We start from the raw sequence: 7,411 nt of genomic DNA on the forward strand, positions 1-7,411 counted from the left end.
TCTCTAACCTCTGGCCTCTCGCTGGTCTCTGCTAGACTGCTACTCTCCGCCATGAGCGTGACTGGTCAAGCACAGCGTGCTCCAATCAACGGCGCAATTCCGCCGGTTGTGTTGTAATACAACACATCGCCATGCGACGCAGCACCCGCAACGCTGCAGAGACGCTTAGGTGCTGCGACGTAGCACCGGTAGACGGCTGCACGCTGCTGCGATGCACCCACTAGTCGGCATTGCAACCTGGATGGGGGCGTGAAGCTGATGGTCATCGATGCTTCTGGGTAGCGCTCGTCGGCGTTGGTGGTGTTGTAATGTAGCACAAGTCGGTACTGCACGGCTGTCGACCACATCCCCGTAGCTGCGATAAGTGGGGTGACCTCACCGGCGACAGCTGCTGTAGCGTAACACGTGAGAGAGTTGCGTATGTGCTGCCATGGGCGCGCAGGCGCGATGCTGTATGGTCGTCGGGCTGCCGTGCAACACTCGTCGGCGTTGTCGGTGCTGCAACGGCTGTCGCCTGCATCCGTGAAGGCGTCCTCACCGGCCACGGCTATTGCAACGCAACATTGGAGAAAGTTGTGTGCTGCGAGGGGCACGGAGGCGCGATGCTGCAAGTTCGGCATCGTGGAAGCATAGTGGAAGCGATCGGACGCACCTGTCGCAGCATCGCCATGGCTGTCGAAGGCTCGAAGCACACCGTCACAACATCATCGACGCAGCCGACTGCCGTCGCAGCATCGTCAAAGCAATCTGGCGACCGTTGCAGCATCGCGATGGCTGTCGAAGCACACCGCCGCGCCATGTCGCTCCATTATGGACTGTCATTTAGCCTCCAAAGTTCTCATGCTACTGCCATCCACTTGCTAGAAATAAAATACACCACTTCTGCTGGCATACCATTACAAGCCGTATACGTACATGGCTGGAAGTCGCCACGCCTCGCCTAATAATGCAAGTACAGCTGCTGAGATGTTGTTGTGAGCACAACGCTGCGTGCATGTGAACGTACGAGTACGGCTGTGAGGCGTGAAAGAAAATGACTGCAAACAGCTAGGGGCCGACGGGCTTTGCTGGGGAGCATGCACATGTAAATCAGACGGACGCGGTGCTTTACATCGGACGGTTGCAAAGGTGACTTACAAAACAGGATCCATCGCCCGACTTACGCCTAGCATCGCCCAAAGATTTAAGAGGTCGTTTGGTACACATCATTTCGGGCGAATTTGGTGGAATTCATTTGCGAATTCCGGTTTCAACTTGTTTGGCTGCCACACATTGACCATTGGAATTGAATTGTCGTTTCCACCCAAATCCCTGCCCCCTCCCCGTCATTCCTGTGGATTTGCCAGCTCTCCTCCTCCCCGACACCACTCTCCCTCCCCAATCCTGCTCCTCCCCATCCATGGCGCTCCGATTCGCCGCCACCAGCGAGCCCTCCCTCCTCCGCCGATCCCTCTTCTTCATTTCTTATCCTTTCCCATCTCCTATTCCTCACCTCCCCCTTCAATCCCCCGACCCCCAGTTGCTCCGCCCCGTGCTCCGTCCTGCTGCCGGGAGCAGCGTCCGATGACCACAGTTGCCCCGCCCGGACCTCCGTCCTGCTGCCGGGAGCAGCGGCCGGTGACCCCCAGTTGCCCCGCCCGCAGTCCCTGGTAGGTCTCCTCCTCCACCTCTTCTCTATCCCCCCTCCCACACACGCACTTCTCTTTTCTTGAACCCTAACCTCACTAAATCATCAGATTTAGTACCGGATCGACCTCAAGCACACGGGATCTGGACACCTCCAGAGGAGATTGACATCTTGACCATCTCTGCACCTTATCCCTGTTGAGGGCAAATTTTTGGCAAGGTTCGTCTAACTAAGCTTTTACATTTGTACCAATGGAAATCTCTGTTCCAAGTTAATTAGCTCCTGATGCATACCCCATTGTCGTGTACTCCCTGTTAAGAAAGAGATGATGCTCGTGTACTTGTAATTGCTGCCGTATTTGGGAGAGGAAGACGTGCCATTCCATTCCAAGTAGCAGAACATAGAGCCAGTTGTACTTGCTAGTAATAGTGCATCTCTGGCTGGCTCTTGCCGCAAGTTGATTAGGATTTGCAGAAATTGGATCTTTGATAGGAACTTTAAAAGATGCAAATATGGCAGGTTTTAGACGTAATGGTTTGATTACGTTCTGCTGCTCTTTGTAATGCAGCTATGTTTTAGCCTTTTAGGACAAATATTGCCAAAGATGGGAAAGGTTGCTCTGTTTTCATTTTAGACTCTAAAAAGCGCGCAAGAGCTCTGGAGAGGGTGTGTTATCAGTTCTTACAAAAGTCAGATTCACCATATTTTGCATTCATTATTCAGGTCTGCTGCTAGCTCAATAAGTTTAGGAATAGATTGATCTGTTGTGGTTTTTGTAGCCTCTTATAGAAAACATTAGCAGACTGCTACGTTGGCCGGTGCTAATTAATTAGTATGTGGGTTAACTTTCAGGTTGAAATATTTAGTTGAGTTGCCTATATGCATATTGGTTGTTGGTCCATCCGGTTGCACTTTTCAGAAATTAAGCTCCTATATAACCACATATACACTAAGCTGGGTATGCATAGCATCATCCTCATATGCATAGCAGTGCAGTGCGCACACTGCACACACACTCCCTGTCTCGTTAAACCACATGCATATAACCATCTTATTTGTCCAACATGAATCGGCTCTAACAAGATGGTTTTTTTTTTCAATTTTCATTTACTTCTCAATATAGATGTCGGACTTGCACGTTAACATCATTGCATCATGATGAGAGGAGGAAGAAAAGAAAGAGGGCAGCAGCTGGATTTTTTGTGTCGGTTGTCGTGATAGTTCAACACACCTATTGTCGGAGGAGGATTAGAGAGCTTGATGATTTCAGCGAGGATGAGACGGAGATTAAGATTAGAAAGAATATGCTTAAATAAATTTATCAAGGTTCTAATAAGTACTGTTATGATAGTTTGCGCCTAACTACATGGTCCTTTGTGGACCTATGCGCTATCTTGCGTGAAAGATGTGGTTTGTGCGACACTTTTGTGTATCAGTCGAAGAATCAGTCATAATCTTTTTGCGAGAAATATTTTGTTTGCTGGAGGTAATTAGAGGGAGAGAATGAGATATAGGTAAAAAAACACATTTGCCCTTCCTTGCGTCGTCTCCTCCGAGGCGACCCGGGGGCCCCAAAACCTAGCGCCGCCAGGCTCGGCCAGCAGCTACTCCTCGTTAGGTGGCGGGCGCTTGAGGTGGGGGATGTTCGATCCCCTCTCGGTTGCGTGGCTCGGTGGATCCAGGCAGGTCGACAGGTGTCCATCCGGCAATGGTGATATTGTGTGACTTCTTGTGTGACAACGTTGGCGGCTTCGGGCGAAGTTGGGCTGCTGTTGAGCTTTGGTAGTCGGTCTCATCCGGCGGGTTCGAGGGGTTGCCGTCCCTCGCTTGTCTTCCTTGCGGAGGTGTGATGATGATGACACTAGATTGCAACCTCGACGGTGCTTTTCTCCTTGACGGTGTGTGTGTGTTCTTGTGTGGGTTGCCAAGTCGCCATGTGTGCCTTATGTTTTGCGGGCGTGTTATGATGGTTTTCGCCCGGTTTTTCGTTGATTAACTGGGCAACTCTCTTCGACCTTTTTTTAATGAATCGGGCCCTAAGGGACTGCATTTTGAAAAAAAACACGAGAGGTGGGAATAGATTACTTGTGCTGATGCCTTGTATTTTTTTACTCCATATATGCACTACTTGAAGGTAGTTTTGTTGATCTAGGTGGATTATGTCTTATTCTACAAAAGAAAATATATAGCTTTCTGAAATGTGATGACTTGCAATACTGCCTATAAATAAATTAAGATGGAGTTTTAGAAGCTTCGCATTTTATAAATACTTCAGTAAGTTTGCTTCTCGTCATATTTGCAGGACAACAAAGAAGCCACATGTTCAAGTCTGTTCAAGTCTTACTTGAGTGATCGTGATGCAAGTTTAAGCCTCTTCAAGTCTTACTAGAGCGGTTCTGATGCAAGTTCAAGCTTCTTCAAGTCTTACTAGAGTGGTCCTTATGTAAAAGTTCAAGCCTCTTGGATGCAAATATTTATTTTTTATGGTTCTAATGCATTTGTGATGGCACACTGTAGTCTTTCGTGTTCCTTCTTAACACAAGCTATTGGAAGAAAATGGTTGAAACTGATGTTGTTCAGATCCTTTTGATCTTCATTCAATCGAGAAAAGGATCAACTGATCCACCTCTTTACTTTTTGGTTTTTATTCGGCTGTTTCAGCATAGGTTGCATTTTAAAACAAAAGAAAAGAGCAAGTTCCCACAGGCGAAGAGCTGCTTCCGAGAAATCTTTTACCCCCTTTACGCCCTTCGGGGCTGCTAACAACGAGCTAATACACAGGAACGGCACGGCTCCTACACCGCTTAAGATCATTGAAAATGCACAATGTGTTGAATGTACAGACTAAGATGTGCATGCTGATTATTTGTAATTTAAACCATATGGACGGGTGAATCCACATTGAAGATGCCCTAGCCACACGATATTCCTGAGTCGCCCGACGATCGACACTTGCCATCTTCGGTCGCCTCGAATAAACAAAGCCCGGCGCCACATCACGGCCTACACGGCGATAAGATGCAGACGGGTACACGAGCCGGGCACAGCGGGTAAACGGAATGGAGCTCCTTTTCCTCGCCTTGCTTCCAGGCCTCCCGCGTAGTCATGCGGGGCCCACTGCCCATGCGCTTTTCTACTACAGCCGCAAGTTCAAAAGCATCCGTCTCAACCACCAATGCAACCCGTACGGCTCGGGGCCACCCAACCCCGCATCGCCGCATGAAGGGAGGCGTGGAGAATCTGGGTCGTCCGCTGAGTCCGGCCTTCGTCAGCCACGAGTTGCCCTGCCAACATCGGACGGTTGTGACAGGGGGGATGCACAGCATCGACGGCTCAGATTGTGGGCGAGCATCGGTGGAGCGCGCGAGACCACACGTTTTGGGGTGCCCTGGGAAAAGCGTGGGGTTAGCGAATAGGTTTTAGCCAGGTGGCCTTTAGTGTGGGCCCGTGGAGCGAGGCCACTTTGGGTCATTTCCCACCGCAAATATTCAGCTATTGGTATTGACTGCCCTTTTGTGTTTTTGCCTTCGGGCCCTTGAAAGAGTGTGTTTTGAGTCCCAACCACAAATTACTTTTGCAGCCCATGGGTAGTACAGACGCTCACTTATCCTACAAGAGGCTAGAATCATCGAGTACAAATACAAATGCTAAATATCTACGCCACTATATAACATATGAATAATTTTGAATGAAGACAATCCAACCATAATAGATGACAAATCTGAGTACTATTAGTCATTAGATATCATCTTTACTTCACTAGATTCTACCTGATATAGAATCTAGAAGATTCCATTGTTGAGCATGAAAATGCACGAATCTTCAAACACAAGCACTAGTCCTTTGCTCTTGAACAGTGACGAATCTAGAACTGGACCAACATGGGGACAACATTGCAATGGGTAGCATTTTTGTCAAAAAATATTACAAATAGTTAATAAAATATTGAATATACATGTGAATGCATTAGTAAAGAAAGTTCAACAAATTGTTTATGGGGGCCATGGCCCCCACGCCCCCACCCCTAGATCTGCCACTGCTCTGGAACATTCCACACATTAATTATCCAAACAAGCATTCCAAATGAATTACCGATCTTTCTTATTCACGATTTACAATGCACAATATGTACAAAGCTCAAAATACAAGCACCTCATCTTTGTTTTAGAATCTCCCATGCATTAATTATCCAGATTGTTTTATTCTAAGTGAATTACCATTCTATTCACAATATGCACAAACCTCAAAACACGAGCATTTTTTTTGTTCTAGAATATCCCATACTTTCATTATCCGGACTTCTTTTCTTCTAAATGAACTATCATCCCTTTTCAACTTTGTGGTTTATAATACACATCATCCATACACTTGTCATTTTTTTCTAGGCTCTTCCATACCTTAATGTCGCAAGTTTTTTCTTCATTTGACAAAAATTGTTGCTCACTTTTACTTCACGATATTTTTGTTCAAGGCCTATCATAACAGGTACATAAATTACATTTATATTTGAAAATGCAAAACTAGCTACTCAAAATTGCGGTACGAGATACCTAAAGATAAATGTGTCCGATCACAAGAGTTTCATGTAGTATTATGACATGCGGTCTTCGAATATTTTGTAATTATAATCTGATTTTTGATAGGATGAAATATGTGAATTAAGTACATCCACGTCATGGATTAATGACTCAAAACTTACATACTTACCTTCTATAATGTGTCATGACGATCTTAACTCATACGTTGGTATCTAAGCAATGTGCAATGCACCGTGCACCTTACTAATAAATAAAGTGTAGGTTGATGAGTCATTCTGTGTGGTTGGACTACTCGATTTTTCATGATTTTTTTCAACATTATCTTCTCTGCATTAATGAACGTAGAGACCAATGAATTACACCTATGTCAGATACATAATCAAACACTAGGAAACCACTATCACACTAGAAGTTCTTTTCTAAAAATTATGACTATGATGCGTACTAAATGCACCTGTTATATTCATGGCATAAGTAAATTTAAATACAGTAAAGAAATCATCCAATGGCTAGATGGTTAGGAAGGTGGTGGTACCTCTAGTTCATCAAGGATAAAACTCCAGGTTTAAAACTTTGGTATCTCATTAATGTGTTTTATTTTTTGCAATGAGGGATGATGTCCCGTCAATAGCAAGGCGTAAAACAAAATTTAAATACTATAGACCATTAAAGCTATCATTGTTATAAATTATGGGGTCTCTAGGCACGAGAGGCATAGAGTAAACTAGCCTATCCTGCGCGGCGGTACGCCACGTCTGTCGATACGGTGTTGTTATATTGATTATGGTTTGATTGGCTTAAACCTCTCTTCTCTCTTGGTGGACACACACTTACGGTTACGGGCAACAAATGCTCTTTTCCCTTTCTTAGCAATCATACTTATTTTTGCATACATGGGGTAAGCGCGACACAGGTCGCGCATTGTTGGCGTGTTACATTGAGATTTGTGTGTGGTAGAGAAAGGGTTATGTGTTGATCATTTTGTTGTTTGATTGGTTAGGTCAGACTTCTTTTCTTCTAAATGAACTACTATCCCTTTTCAACTTTGTGGTTTATAATACACATCATCCATACACTTGTCATTTTTTCTAGACTCCTCCATACCTTAATGTCGCAAGTTTTTTCTTCTTTTGAAAAAATTGTCGCTCACTTTTACTTTACGGTATTTTTGTTCAAGGCCTATCATAACAACTACATAAATTACATTTATCTTTGAAAATGCAATACTAGCTACTCAAAAATGCGG

At 45.2% G+C, this 7,411-nt stretch overlaps 1 long non-coding RNA gene across 1 annotated transcript; it reads left to right on the plus strand.

Moving 5' to 3' along the window:
- The first annotated feature begins 1,269 nt into the window (after positions 1–1,269).
- Positions 1,270–4,260, plus strand: LOC125522450 (uncharacterized). Its single transcript, XR_007289769.2, has 3 exons — positions 1,270–1,649; positions 1,737–1,846; positions 3,930–4,260. It is a non-coding gene; the product is annotated as an uncharacterized LOC125522450 (long non-coding RNA).
- The last annotated feature ends 3,151 nt before the right edge of the window (positions 4,261–7,411 follow it).

Source organism: Triticum urartu, chromosome 7A, assembly GCF_056163025.1.
Source record: "Triticum urartu cultivar PI428250 chromosome 7A, HENAU_Tu73, whole genome shotgun sequence".
In the NCBI taxonomy this organism is placed as follows: domain Eukaryota; kingdom Viridiplantae; phylum Streptophyta; class Magnoliopsida; order Poales; family Poaceae; genus Triticum; species Triticum urartu.